The sequence below is a fragment of the Sphaerodactylus townsendi genome, unplaced genomic scaffold (genome assembly GCF_021028975.2).
Source record: "Sphaerodactylus townsendi isolate TG3544 unplaced genomic scaffold, MPM_Stown_v2.3 scaffold_26, whole genome shotgun sequence".
In the NCBI taxonomy this organism is placed as follows: domain Eukaryota; kingdom Metazoa; phylum Chordata; class Lepidosauria; order Squamata; family Sphaerodactylidae; genus Sphaerodactylus; species Sphaerodactylus townsendi.
The window spans coordinates 94,097-108,809 of record NW_025950429.1 but is presented as its reverse complement, the minus strand read 5'-3'; the positions used below and the strand labels follow the sequence as shown (position 1 = coordinate 108,809).

The window sequence follows — 14,713 nt, the reverse complement described above, 5'->3', positions numbered from 1 at the left end:
GCTCACCCTCCTATCCACCGCAGTCGCTCTCCTCGCTCCTCACTTCTCAATCAGTACCACACTGCAGCAGGGCAGGATGGCCTCTACGGTCTCCTTTGGATGGCCGTCTCTGTGGCCTCCAGGGAGAGGGACGCTGACTTTGGGGAAGGCCGTCTGGAGGGGGGGGTAGCAGCAGCAGCTCTTCCATGACTCATCCTTTCTCTCCCCCAATTCTGTTTCACCCCCCCCCCACACACACACACACACACCTGTGCAATGGGAATAATGGAGGAGCATGATGTAAGTCACTTTAGTTCCTACTGGGGAGAAAGGTGGGTTGGGAAATTCCCCAAGATTCAGGTATTAAGGGGTGTGGGTGTGTGGGTGTGTGTTGGGGTTGAGCAGGAGAGCATTGTCATAGAGTTCACTCTCCAAAGTTGTTGTTTTCTCCATGGCAACAGATCTCTGAGAATTGGACTCCACCTGGAAATTGGCAACCTTAATTTAATGTAATTTTTCTGAGTATGTGTAGATTGCTCCAGGAGCAAAAGGAACCTTCCAGAATCACTGCTGCCTCTGCAGATGCTCGTGGAGTGGGGGGGGGGGGGGATCAGTTCTTGCCCTGGGTTCCATTTCCTGTAGATACGCCATTGTTGCTGGGGTCACCAGAAGTTGGTTGTCACTTCATATCTCATGCATATGTAATCAGTCTCTGGATCAGCTGGGCTTGGTATGAAGAGCAAGAAGCAGGAACGTAGCTATAGATTTTTAATGGAGTGGGTTCTGGGGTGTGGCCACGCCCCCACCCACCCCTGCTCACGCCTCCCCAAGCTCCACCCCCAGCCTCAGTGCTTATAAAAGTAGCTCTCCCCTGCCCCCAGCCCCCCACCCACCCACCCACCCACCCCCTACCGGCTGGGCTCCCAGCCAGCAGTCCCTCCTTCCCGCTCCTTCGGGGAGAAGAGACTGCTGTTCCCGCCTCGGAGTGCTGCTTTTATAAGCACTGAGGGCAGGGTGCTTGGGAGGCGTGGCTGGTGGGGAGTGAGGGGGTGGGGGACGGAGCTTCGGACATGTAATGGGGGGGGGTTGAACCCTTGAACCCCCCCTTACCTACATCCTTGCCAAGAAGGCAGCTCCCTGATCTTGCTTGGCTGACAGAGCAGCAACTTCTGTCCACCCCACCCCCCACCCCCCATTCTGACCTGCATTTATCAACAAGCAAACAAACCCTGACTCCTTCAGCATGGATCTGGGCATAGCCACACCTGACCTTGGCTCCAGGCTTTCCCAGACATTGATACCGGAGAAGTCGGCATAGTCCAGATTTCCTGCCCCACATAGATCAAGAGGGCGTGTAGGGATGGGAAGCTAGGCGCAAAAGGGTGTCTGGGGATAAAGGGAGGAGAAGGCTGGGAAGGAAAGGGATGGCCCAGCCCAGGAAATTGATGACCATCAGCTGTCTCAGGGGAGCTTCTTAAGTTCCGTTTGGGGGTGGGGGGAATCACCTGGGCTGGAAATCCTTTTCTCTCTGTGCTCCAAACCCTGGCTTCCTGCCTCTGCAAACCTGGGCTCTCCACTTCCTCCCATACTGGGGGAGGGTCAACCTGACTCATTCCTCCATTTTTTGGTTAATGATTGAAATGGGAAATAGACAGGTGCCACATCACAGGGTGTCAAATGTTATTCTCTCTAGTTTGAGTTGTAATACAGATTTTTGTTTGATTAACCTGCCTTTAGCAAGGTTTTCTTTCAGTCCAGGAGGCCTGTCAGAACTTGTTCCAAGTCTAAAGGTCTGTCGAAGGAGCAAAGGACCATGTCAGCAAAGCAGTGCAGAAGTCAGCAAAAAGAACTCAGCAAGCAACGGAAAAGGTGGCAGGCAGTGGAAACAAGGAAGTGGCAGGCAGGCAGGCAGTAGTGCCACCAGTTCCACCATTACATTAAGAGCAATCTGGAGGGCTTTTCTTAAATATTAGCAGTGAAGATCTATCGATCTTTAATTCAGTGAAATAACCCTAGACCAAAGATTGGCGGGGGGAGGGAGGTGCTAAAGGGGGGTTGCAGGGAAGGAAGCAAGACAGCGGTGGGTGGCCAACATGGCAAATTGGCTCCACTTGTCTAGGGATGCTTTGCAGCAGAAGATCCCTTTTGAACTGATAACTGCAGGGAAAACCCACAGCCACACCACAAGCAGTAAGTGCGTGAAAGGCCATTGTGAGGTTTTTGGCACGTAGGTTGCCTGCTGTTGGTCTGGCATGTTCCCCTGAAGGGTTAGTCATGGGCCAAAGCGGGGGCTGCCAGTGTGATGCCCACGACCACGATGGCACTTGCCAACACCTTTCCTGGCACCTAGCAAGGGCTGTTAGAAATTAGGTGGGGCTTTTGCCTTGCAGTGCTTCTGATTGGCTGTGCAAGTAAAAAAGGCATCCTTTTAAGCAGAGCTTCTGACTGAAATGCTGAAGATGTGCTATGAGTGCCATGCAGGGTAACCTTTTGCTCCATCCAGAACGATAGCCTTGGTGGCTGGAAGATGCCCGCCATTCTCCGCCACAGAGCTCCTACGGGCATGTGGTACTTAGGGCCTTCAATAAGGGCCGCAGGTCGATTCTAGTCTTCGGGCACATGTAATTTCTGGGGAACTGAAGTGTAGAGTGAATTATTAGAAATAAACCTAAAAGCAAGACTGGAGAAGGCAGGAGTGCTGCGTAATATTGCAGTGCCAGAACGAAGCCGGCCCTATTCTTGTCCCCTGAGAATGCCCCTGTTCAACTGTCTGTATCAAGGTGGGCAATTAAAAATCTTCTTGAAATCTCTCGGCCTTTTTTTTTGGTGAAAAATGAATTCCACCAACTTTAGATAACGTGCTTACCCGCAGCATGCCTCAGATGCCAGCTTTATCTAGAGCTTATTAGGAGGAAGGCCGACTTCGTTTTCTCTTGAGAGAATCCCGCATCGTTTTTAAAAAAATATTGGGGACTATTTAGACTGTGGCTGGATGGAAGGCCATCAGGCACAGAAGAAGCCAGGTCCAGCTGCACTATCCAAACAATTATTTCCAACCTGCTTTCCCAGACAGCAGCTGGTGCAGCTGTTCTTGACTGGTGGCTTTGAAGAGCAAGGAGCAGGTAGGTGTGAAGAGGGCAGGGTGACCTCATGGGCCATCCAGAACTTTCTTGCCTTGGTGACTGGAAGATGCATTGCTTTCTCCTCCAGTTAGAGTTCGTACTTCAACATCTGTGAGCCCCACCGGAGCCAGGACTCTGCACAGGGCACATGTATTTCTTGTGTCCTTTAGAGAGAGAGAGACCTCTGTCCTGGAGAAGGCAGCACAAAGCTGCGGACAGTTTCAAAAATTCCATCCCTATTCTTGTCCCCAATGCCCCTTTTCACTTGTGTGCCAAATAATTACACATTTCTTTATCTTTGTGCCTTTTTTTTTGCTGAAACATGATTTTCTCTTGAAAATGTGCTTATCTTTTAATTGTAATCATGGATCAATACATTATTATTATTATTATTATTATTATTATTATTATTATTATTATTATTATTATTATTATTATTATTATTATTACTACTACTACTACTACTACTACTACTACTACTACTACTACTACATTTGATAGACCGCCCAATTCCCAAGGGGCTCTCGGCAGTGCACAACAAAAAACCAGACACAATACAGCAATAAAATAAATACAAATTATAAATTACAAATATAAAAATTTAAAATCCCTTAAAATCACAAGCAGCACCATCATAATTCCACATTAAATAATTAATTCAATTTAAATAAATTGAATTGATGACATCCAATCCTAAGGCCGGGGGTGGGGGGCAGCAGTGCCAAGATGGTACAAGTATAATACAAAGGCAGTGCTGGAGATGGTATAAAAATGCGGCACCGGGCATCAGGAGGGGGCAGGCAATTCGCGACTGGCCTCTTCAAAAGCCCAGTGGAACATCTCCATTTATAGGCCCTGCGGAACTCACCAAGGTCCCGCAGGGCTCTAAATCAGCCTTTACATTATATTCATGCTGCAGATAAAAATGGCATAAGTTGCACATATAAATCCTACAATACACGTATGTACGTTTGCACTGACAAGTCATAACCAATTTAGGGACTTTCAGGGCAAGTGAGAAACCACTCTTTGCACAGCAGGCATGCCAATATAAATTAATTTGCAGAGTTAAAAGTGAAGGATGGAAAGCATCGACAGAACTCTAAAAATGACTGGAACAGGGAGCCTAGCCCTGCCCTCCCGCCTCCCCCCGCAGTGATTCACTGTGAATTTAGGCAAATTGTGAGGGGGGGGGGGATGAAAAGATGTCAGTGCTCAGCTCTCAAGACCCTTTCTTACATGCCCAAGGAAATGCTGAGTGCCACTTTGGGGTCAGGAAGGAATTTTCCTGCAAGCCAAATAGGCCAGGGATCTTCAAGGTGGGGGGTGGGGGTCTGCCTTCCTCTGAGCGTAGAGAAGGGGTCACTGGGGGAGTGGGGTAGGGTAACTTTGGCTGATTCTACAGGGGCCAATTAAAATGGGTTGAGGCCCTTTTTAAAAGCATTTGTGGGGGGAGTTCCCACTGAACGCACCCCCAAAACGCTGCTAACCCATTTTAGTGGCCAAACCTGGGTTTAAAGAAAATTGTTAATTCTGTGACTTTTCCCCTTAAACCCGGGTTGCAAACATGTTCGCTCCCTCCCCCATTATGGTGGATTCCCCAGGCGGCAACGATTAGAGGAGATACTCTAATAGGCAGCTGCCATACCGTGCAAGTAAGTGGGGGGGATTCTTAGGTGGGGAATTCCCGGGGGGTGGATTCTTGGGTGGCGGGATTCCCTGTGCAGTTTGCATGGAAACATAGCGTTTCCATGTGAACTGCGCTGCCTTCTGCCTCTGGGATCCCAGCTGGCCCCTGCAGCAGCAGAGGAAGCAGAAACGGGCTCCATGAACCCATTGCTGCCCATGCAGAATCAGCCTTTGAATTTCTGCATGGTGCAGGGGGTTGGACTAGATGACCCTTGGGTATATTTCAGCTCTCTGTTTCTATGAATGCCAGATCACCAGAAGGCCTGTGAAGACCTGACCTCCCCCCTCCATCCACGCCTGGCCTTTCTCAAGAGCACACAGGTTTTGCAGGGCCCCAGGCTCCCCTCCCCAAATCAAACAAGTACCCTTAAAGCTGATAATAGGAACAAATGGGAAGGGGGGAAAGAGAGTGCTGCCAGGAGCCGGTTGTGTTAAAAGAATGTGGTGAAATATCATATTAACACACTCAAGGCTCATTATATTTCTTTTCCTAGCAGCCAAGTGACTTGGGTATTAGAAGCTGGTTCTAATAAGGGCAGTTACCCGGGGGTGTTGTTGTTGTTGTTGTTGTTTTAAACACAAGGCTGTTTTTTAGACCTGCTTCATGTTAGGTCTCAGAACCTTCAGCCAATAAACGGGCTCTGCAGGATTGATCAGTGGCAATCATTGAATAGGCATCGAAGCCCCACTCTTGCAAAGCCGACCGGTTATTTTAAGCAGTTGCACGACTTCAGGAATGCATCTCAGTCACCTAGATAGCACCCCCTGGCATGCCATAACTTCACGCTGTGCATCCTGAGAGCCCAACAGTGTTGTGAAAAGAGAAAGGCCTTATCATAACTTTTACACAAGACCTTGATGACATGCTGTTGATACGATTTTTTGCTGATGCTGTCAAACAAAGAGCAGGGTGTGAGGACAATGACTGCTCCATGTGTCCACTAGAGTGGCACCTCTCTCTCTGGTGCATTGATCAGAATATTTCTATTTATGTCAACAAAGCCAAATGTCCCCCCGAAGAATCTTGGGCGGGGTGTGTGGGGGGAAGAGAAGTTATTCACAGAGGCATTGGTGTGTATTCTTTCCTGAAATGGTGCAGGATTCGGGGAGATTGATTTTTTTTTGTATTTTGGCAAGTGATAAATTGGTATTTATTTACTCTTATGAAAACTCAATCTGGTCAGGTTCTTCCTCCTGCTGTGGACATTGGTGACATGAAGCTACAGATTCGTACCATGAATCCCCTGTCAATTTCTCAGAAATAGAGCCAGCTTTTTTAATGTAAATACACCATAAGCTTTGTTACATGGTACTAATAACTGCATCAAAGCATGGACCTCTTGCCCTCCGGCAAATGGGCCAGTTACCCATGTGGGCTAAAGGGGCACAGGCTGTGAGTGAGCAAAGGCCTAAGTGTGTGTGTGTGCGTGCATGTGTGTGTGCGTCCTTATATTTTTGTCTTCTTCCCACTCTTGTTTGTGATGTTTTCTGAATTTAGTGTATACAAGTGTAGCTTGGTCTCTGTCCAGGTGTGAGTCTATTCCATGGAACCGAAGTATGTTGTACATACTGCCCAAGAATTGTCTTGCAAGTTAAGGCTTCCCTTTACTATAAGACTATAAATATTTTAAAGAAGCCAGCAAGGGAAGCGGTAGGCCCGTTAGATGACAAAGGAACAAAGGGTGTGCTAAAAGATGACAGGGAGATTGCAGAAAAGCTGAATGAATTCTTTGCATCTGTCTTCACCCAAGAGGAGGTGAGGAAAATTCCTGCACCTGAACCAGAAGCTTCTCTTAGGAGGTGATCCGTGAACTGGTGGGAACTAACGTAAGCATAGTGGTAGACAAGGGAAGAAGTTCTCGGCAGCCATTGTTGATAAACTAAATGCTACCAAATCCCCTGGCCCAGATTGCATTCACCCAAGAGGTCTGAAAGAGCTCAAGCATGAAAGTGCTGATGTTCTCACTTTTAATATGCAACTTATCCTTGAAATCGGAGAAAAACCATCCCTGAAGACTGGAAGATGGCCAAATGTCACCACCACAATCTTTAAAGAAAAAGGATCTAAGGCGGGACCCGGGAAATTACAGGCCAGCTGCAAGTTTGAACATCTGTTCCTGGTAAATTAGTAGAATCTGTCATTAAAGATAAAATTATAAAAGAAACATGTACAAAAGCAAAACCTGCTGGAGAAAGAGTCAGCATGGCTTTTGCAAAGAGGCAAATCCTGTCTTACAAACTTACTTAAGCAGGAGTTCTTTTGAGGATGTAAATAGGCATGTGGATAAGAGGGGGGGGGAACCAGTGGACATTGTCTACTTGGATTTCCAAAAGGCTTTTGACAAAAGTTCCTCACCAGAGACCTCATTGGAGAAAACTCTGGCAATGAAGGAATAAGAGGGGGAAGTCCCTCCTATGGATTAAAAAAACTGGTTGGAGAAACAGGAAGCAGAGAGTGGGTGTAAATGGGAAGTTCTCACAATGGAGAGATGTGGGGAGTGGTGTCCCGCAAGGATCCCGTATTGGGACCAGTGCTCTTTAAACCCATTCATACAAATGACCTGGAAGTAGGGGGGGGTGGGTAAAGCGTGGTGGCCAAGTTTGCAGGATGATACCAAATTATGTAGGGGTGGTGAGAACCACAAAGGATTGCTTGAGGAGCTCCAAGCTAAGACCCTGATAAATTAGGTGAGTGGGCTAAGAAATGGCAAATGCAGTCTCATGTAGCAAAATGCAAAGAAGTGATGCACATAGGGGCAAAAAAATCCAAACTTCACATACATGCCTTCTGAGGGGTCAGTGCTATCAGTCACAAGACCAGGAAAGGGGGGATTTTAGGCGTCTTAATTGATAGTTCCAATAAGAATGTCAACTCAATGTATGGCAGCTGTGAAAAGGTAAAACTCTATGCTGGGGATAATTAGAAAAGGAATTCGATAATAAAACTGCAAAGATTGTCATGCCCCTTATATAAAGCATTAGTGCATTTTACCAATTAGATACTGTGTTCAGTCTCTGGTCACCACATCCTCCAAAAAAGCGATATTGAAGAGATAGAAAAAGTGCAGAGAAGCGGGCAACGAGGATGATTGAGGGACTGGAGCACCCTTCCTCTCATGAGGAAAGTGCTGCAGCCGTTTGGGACTCTTTAGTTTGGAGAGGAGGCGTCTGAGGGGGATAATGATTGGAAGTCTATAAGAATTATGCATGGGGTAGAAAATGTTGACAGAGAGAAATTTTTCTCTCTTTCTCACAATACTAGAACCAGGGGGCATTCATTGAAAATGCTGGGGAAGAATTAGGACCTAATAAAAGGAAACACTTCTTCATAGCGATGCAGGTCCGGTGTTTGGAATATGCTGCCACAGGAGGTGGTGATGGCCCACTCAACCCTGGATATTTTACAAAGGGGCTTGGACAGATTCTATGGAGAGAAGTCAATCTATGGCTACCAATCTTGATCCCTCTTTGATCTGAGATTGCAAATGCCTTAACAGTCCAGGCTTTCGGGAGCAACTTGACATGAGAAGGCCATTGCTTTCACATCCTACATGTGAACTCCCAAAGGCACCTGGTGGGCCACTGCGAGTAGCAGAGAGCTGGACTAGATGGACTCTGGTCTGATCCAGCTGGCTTGTTCTTATGTTCTTATAGGGTTGTGTCATGCCAGGAGGCACAGAGGAGGAGAAAAAGAGCAGGGAAGGAGGGTTCTTGGGGGGGAATTACCCACAGCTGCCTGGGCTGCAGCTGATCCACAGTTGTCTGCAAGGAGCTCTTTTTGAAAACTTGAATGCACTGGCAGGACTCAGAAGTAGTCCCAGAGGCTGCCTGGTGGCTGACAGGAACACTGGAGTGCCCTTGGCCAGTGATGGCGAACCTAGGGCACGGGTGCCAGAGGTGGCACTCGGAGCCCTCTCTGTGGGCACGTGCACACAGAGTTCATCATGTGGGGGGCGGAAAATCACACACACAAACACATCTAGGCTGCCCTGGGCCACTGAGACAATGTGCGCGCACCGCAGTGAGCAGGGAGGACTCAGCTAGTAGGCCTGGTGCCTATGCTCCGGGTGGCTGCTACCCGAGGGGGGGGGGGGCGCAGAGGAGGCAGAGATGCTAGAGAGGCACAGAGTGGTGCACGCGGGACTTGCTGGGAGGCTAGAGCAGGCTGGCCCCCTGCCTCGAGCAAGGTCAGAGACAGAGGAAGGTGGAGCCAACCAGTTTTTTCTAAACTAAAACCTCAGGATTCAGGTTAAATTGCTGGGTTGGCACTTTGTGATAAAAAAGTGGGGTTTGGGTTGCAATTTGGGCACTTGGTCTCAAAAAGGTTCGCCACCACTGCCCTTGGCTGTCCTTTTCCCTTGCCCTTGTGGAGTAGTGGTTGGACAGAGGTCCCCAGTGTGGTGCCTGAGGGCATCATGGCTCCTGCCAGGTGTTTTAAGAGAGAGGCTAGTGCCTGGTGTAGCTTTTTCTCGGCAACGCTTCTGATTGGCTGTTGGGGGTTTGCTTAGCTGTGTGGGTTTTTAGAAGTGTTGCTTTGGCAGCAGCTTCCATCACAACACAGCAATCTTTACTATGTGACTGAATGTCTTCCAATGGCCATCATTTTGTAGTACTGATCTACTTATTGCCCGCTATGGCGCTACTGGTCAGGAGCTCAAAAAAAGGGCCTTGCAGGGTCATAAAGTTTGGGTACCCCAGGCAAGAGTAACTTGTGTCTTGAGGCCTTGAGTTCTTGTCTTCCTGAGTGGTTCACCCTGGCCAGAACCGAAGGGTGTGGATAAGCAGCTAGTGAGTTACTCGAGCCTGGACTCAGTAGCCCGTGTTGCCTCTGAACTCTCACCTAAAGCAAAATAAAGTGGATGGAGGTCCATGAATAGACACAATGATGGTTTTTTTTTTAAAAAAAAATGTGTCCTGTGTTTTGAAATAAAAAATTAAATACATAGCAGCCGGGAAAAACAATGAGAACTGTAAAGCACTGGAGTTGTACAGGTGGTTGTAAATAACAAAGTCTTCCAATATTTTGGAATGTTGGCCTTTCAGTGGCCCCTTCCGCACATGCAGAATAATGAACTTTCAATTCACTTTCAATGCACTTCAAAGCTGAATTCTAGGCTGATTCCCCACGGTCAATTAATTGCGTGATACTCATGCGAAATATCCAGGTTTCAGCAAGAACTCCCCACTGCTTGAGCGATGAACAGGGATTCATCCCGTTTCTGGCGCTTGTTCTCCCCCTTATCCCGCATCCCAGCAGAACGTGCTTGCAAGTACAGCTGTTCTTCTTAGCACGTTTTCAATCCAGTTTCAAGGGGAGGAACTGGGGTCCAATCTCTGTTTAAAATTCCCGCTGTGAAGTGTGACGCAAATGTCTAGCAACCAATCAGCACTCGGTGGACGCTGAGCGATGCACACACAGCCTCTTCTGGGTTTTGATTTATCTTTTGGTCTCAGCGAGTGTGTGCACGAGGAGACGTTAGCACAGGAGAACGAAAAACCACTTAAACAATTAACTGTTCACCCTTCCAAACAAGCTAAAACCCGCTTAAGCGTTCATCCTTGCAAATGAGCCAACCTCAGCTTTCAAGTTGCAGGGGAAAATTTCCCGCTCCAACATGGCATGCCAGCCATTCAGGAGAGACCCACAAAGGTAGTGGGGATTGCTTCATTTCTGGAATCCGAGATAGGCCTACATGCCTTCGCTGAGTACATGCTGCGGGGGGGAGGTTGAAACCCCGATGAAAAGATGCGGTTTCTTTACAAACAGTTTGATCTAGATAGAATTTCCCCGTGGGGAATCGACTTTACTGTGCTAAACACCAAAATCCACTTTCAAACAATTGTGCAGGTGGATTGAATGTACATTATTGTGCATGTGTGGAAGGAGCCAGTGACTGTAAAAAAGTACTCTTCATTTAGGATTAGGTGCATAAGTGTTTGAAAATGCCAGGCCTCTGAGTCAGCAGCTTGGGTTGTAGTGAATCACGTGAAAGATCTACGTTAGAGGTGATGTTAATTACAGAGTCTTTATGTGGCAACAGTGATCCCACAAGCTTGTAAAAAGCTATTCACTCAAGGCAAGTAGAACTTGGCTTCAGTCAAGCGGCTACAGAAGTTTTTGCAGATGCGATGAGAGTGTTTTTAGGGTTAGTTATTGTGCCTCAGAGTACTTGCAGGCTGTAGGCAGAGTACTTGCAGAGCACAGGCTGTAGGCCTGGCAAAAACATAGTGAGCTAGTGAATTTATGGACTTTTTTACCAGGTTTGTCAAAATCTCCCAAAGCTGTTCTCTCCTACATCCCCCCACTCAAAGTTCCTTCCTCCAAACTTCTCTTTCGGCCGCCCCACTCTTTTCCTTCTTCTGCCTTACCCCATCTTCACTCTGGCATTAGCTAGTAGCTTAGCCAAAGCTGCTACCCCAATGCTTTTTAACATCTATCTGCACCCCACCTTTGCCCAGCTAGACCAGAGTTTTGGGCTGAATTTTGTTGATGGATACCCTGACTGAGCCCCCGGGGGGCATGATGGGACGGTTAAAGCAGAGCTGCCTGACATTAAATCAGGGGAGGGGAGGGGGGAGGTCAGGCAAATCAACTCCCAGTCCCTGATGGGGTGCAATTGGCCCCATATTTTTCACTCAGGAGATGGGAGGACTCCCTTTCCTTGGAAACCCAAGTCGCAGTCCCCCACTGCCACAACTTATGCAGTTTCCTGCATTTGGGGAAATCGCAGGGGTCAGCACACTCGCCGTGCAATGGATGAGCCTCACCCTGGGAAAACCTATTTTGTCTCCCCTGCCAGGTAAGTATGCTGGTGTGGTTTTTTCATCTTTGCTAAGCCCGGCAACCAGGGGCGTTTCTAAGGGGACAGAGAGGGCAGATGACCCAGGTGCCACTCACTTGGGTTACATGGGGGAGGGTGCATTTTGGTGCCCATCCCCTCCATCTCACCCCCCCCAGCCCCCCACTGAACTCCCACAAACACCCTCCCCCGGGTGTTTGGATTGCAGGCGAGTGAATCCAGGCCTCCTTGCTCTTCAAACAGTCAGCCTGCAGGCAAGTCCTAGACCCGTGGTGGCGAACCTTTGGCACTCCAGATGTTATGGACTACAATTCCCATCAGCCCCTGCCAGCATGGCCAATTGGCCATGCTGGCAGGGGCTGATGGGAATTGTAGTCCATAACATCTGAGGTTCGCCACCACTGTCCTAGACCTTTCAGCAGAACAGATTTCCCAAACCAGCCATGTGCTGCCTCTCACAGCCCACGGCCGTTGATACAGATGCCCGATTTGCCACACGCCTCTCCAGAAAATGGCCTTGGAAGGGAAGTGCCCGCTCAGCAGTCTGTGGGTGGCAGCGCTCTATCTCTGTCTCTGGGGGCCAGCTCCAGCGATGAGCTTTGCAAAGCAGCCACCACAGCTGCCCCAAAGCTGCTGCTCTCTTGGAGTTCAACCTCCACAGCTCTTAGTGTTTTTTTAACATTCACTTGGAGCACAACCACCACCTCCAGTTGCAGGGAGCTCCAGACAGGAAACTGTGCCTGGTTTGGCCCCAGGGCCATATTTTTTGCTGACGTTCAACATTTCAAGGTTGGTTGATTTTTTTGGCTGGTGGGGTGGGGGGAGTTTGACCGGGGGCTGGACACAGGGAGCACTATTTTATAATGGTACACCATTGCCGGCAACCTATGTGTTACCTGTCTTGCATTGACCTAACTGCAGTGATCCAAGCAACAGTCACCTCCAGACTAGACTGCTGTAATTCACTCTACACAAGGTGGCCCTTGAGGTTGCTGTAAAAACTACAGCTGGTTCAACGGCTCCCTCTGCAATCTTGAGCGTCCTCAGTCAAAATTCCCGAGGTCCATCCTACAGCTCCCAAACAACATTTTGAACGCCCATTGCGTATAGAGACTGGCCTAATCTCAGTACAAGCAAAACTATGGACACTTTCTATACTATATTGGCTCAGGCTATGCTATTGCCAGAGGGGTCTTGCAAGACTTGTCTTGTCTGAAATATTTGTTCCCCCGTGGCTTAGAGCAGTATTACGGAAACGAACATATTATGGACTCTCTCAACAACTAATTACCAGCACGAACTATGAAAGAGCTAGGGATCTTGTTAAACTTAGAATTATAGATGTGGAGAGGCAACACGACCTGAATAAACTTAAACACTCAATTTTCAGTAAAATAATGCTGAATAACCTTTCAATAATGCCTTATCTTACTTCTTTGTTTAACGTTAACTATCGAAGAGCCTACAGCCTACTCCGTTACAACGCCCTTTTGTCTAACTATACCAACGGGATTTATAACAAAGTACCAACTGAGGGTAGAATTTGCAGTTGTCAAATAGGAGGTGTTGAAAACTCGGAACATATATTATTTGAATGCTCGTATTATGATGCGATACGTTGGATGCTTCTGTCCTTTGACCAGACAAACTCTCCTTTGGCTAAGAAAGGAAAGGTTAAAATACTGTTATCAGACACCAATAAAAATCTAACGTATTCTGTTGCCAAGTTTGCCTGGATATCTAGTAAAATCAGGAAGGCCCGACAGAGCTCTACTGGCTCTGCCAGCTAATCCTTATTATTAATTATTATTAGACTGATATTCCACTCATTATCTTGAGCTGATGTTCTAAGTTCCTGAGGCCTATTATCTGCATTTTGCTGTTTTAATCTGTATATTTGTAATATCTATAAATTTTATCATTTTAATGCTTTTGGATCTTGCTGGTCAACGACCGTAAATAAATTATGTATGTTTTTACAGCTGGTTCAAAATTCAGCTGCACAGGCTTTATAAGGACCCCGTGGAGGGCGCATAGATGTCTTGTGCTCTGGCAGCTGCATTAGCTCCCAGTTGATTTCCAGATCAAGTCTTGGAGCTCACCTTTAAAGTCCTAAACGGTCTGGGACCTTCATATGTACAGGAGTGCTTTTCGCTATACAGCCCTGCCCCAGAGAGCAGAGCAGAACACTCATCTATGGACAACTTATTGATGATCCTTGGCCCAAAGTCTATCTGGAGAGCCTCAAAAGGACCAGAGTCCACCAGGAAGGGGCCTCAAAAGGACCAGAGTCCTTTTGTGGCCCCTTCCTGGTGGAACGTTGTCTGAAGAGATCTGGCCCAATTTTAAAGGGCCTGTAAGACATAGATATTTTACCAGGCCTATCGTTGAGGTCAGTGATGGTTCAACTGCTGGTTGAACAGAATGTGTGGACATCTCTCCTGTCATTTGCTGTCTAGCTTTTTCGCCAAGCAGCTGAGGGGTTAAATTTATTATTTTACATGCAGGAAGAGTGCGGTGGAATTTTTAGGTGCTGTCGCTTTTTAGATTGTTTTCAACTGTTTAGATCGGCATCATCTTGTTAGATCTTAATTTTATTAGTGTTTGTATGTTCCTGGATTTATATTTCGTGACACCTCCCCTAGGCAGGAGGATGGTGAGATATAAATATAGAAGAGTTGAAGAAGAGTTTGGATTTATATCCCCCCTTTCTCTCCTGTAGGAGACTCAAAGGGGCTGACAATCTCCTTGCCCTTCCCCCATCACAACAAACACCCTTTGAGGTGGGTGGGGCTGAGAGAGCTCCGAGAAGCTGTGACTAGCCCAAAATAAATGAATAAAGCCTAAACATATTTTACTTCTTTAAGTAAACAAAATGCATTTATTGATAATTCAGCATTTCAAATTCAAAATCAAAGACCTTTAATGGCATTAAAAAGAGAACACACAGGGTGGTCCACAGCCGATGGATCAATTATAAGAGAATTACAATTATAATGAGAAGACCACCAAAGATTTCAATATCAGTATTAAAATTGGAATTCGGCTTATAAATGGTACTGTTTGGCATATTTATCTGATGTAAAAGTGTAAGTAGTTTTCTACAAGCAAAATCAGGGAATA

At 47.2% G+C, this 14,713-nt stretch overlaps 1 protein-coding gene and 1 pseudogene across 1 annotated transcript in view; one reads left to right on the top strand and one right to left on the bottom strand.

Moving 5' to 3' along the window:
- Window positions 1-14,713, top strand: part of AR (androgen receptor) — a 234,500-nt gene that overhangs the window by 138,658 nt on the left and 81,129 nt on the right. The window lies entirely within an intron of this gene.
- LOC125425299 lies at window positions 11,453-11,598 on the bottom strand (annotated as a pseudogene).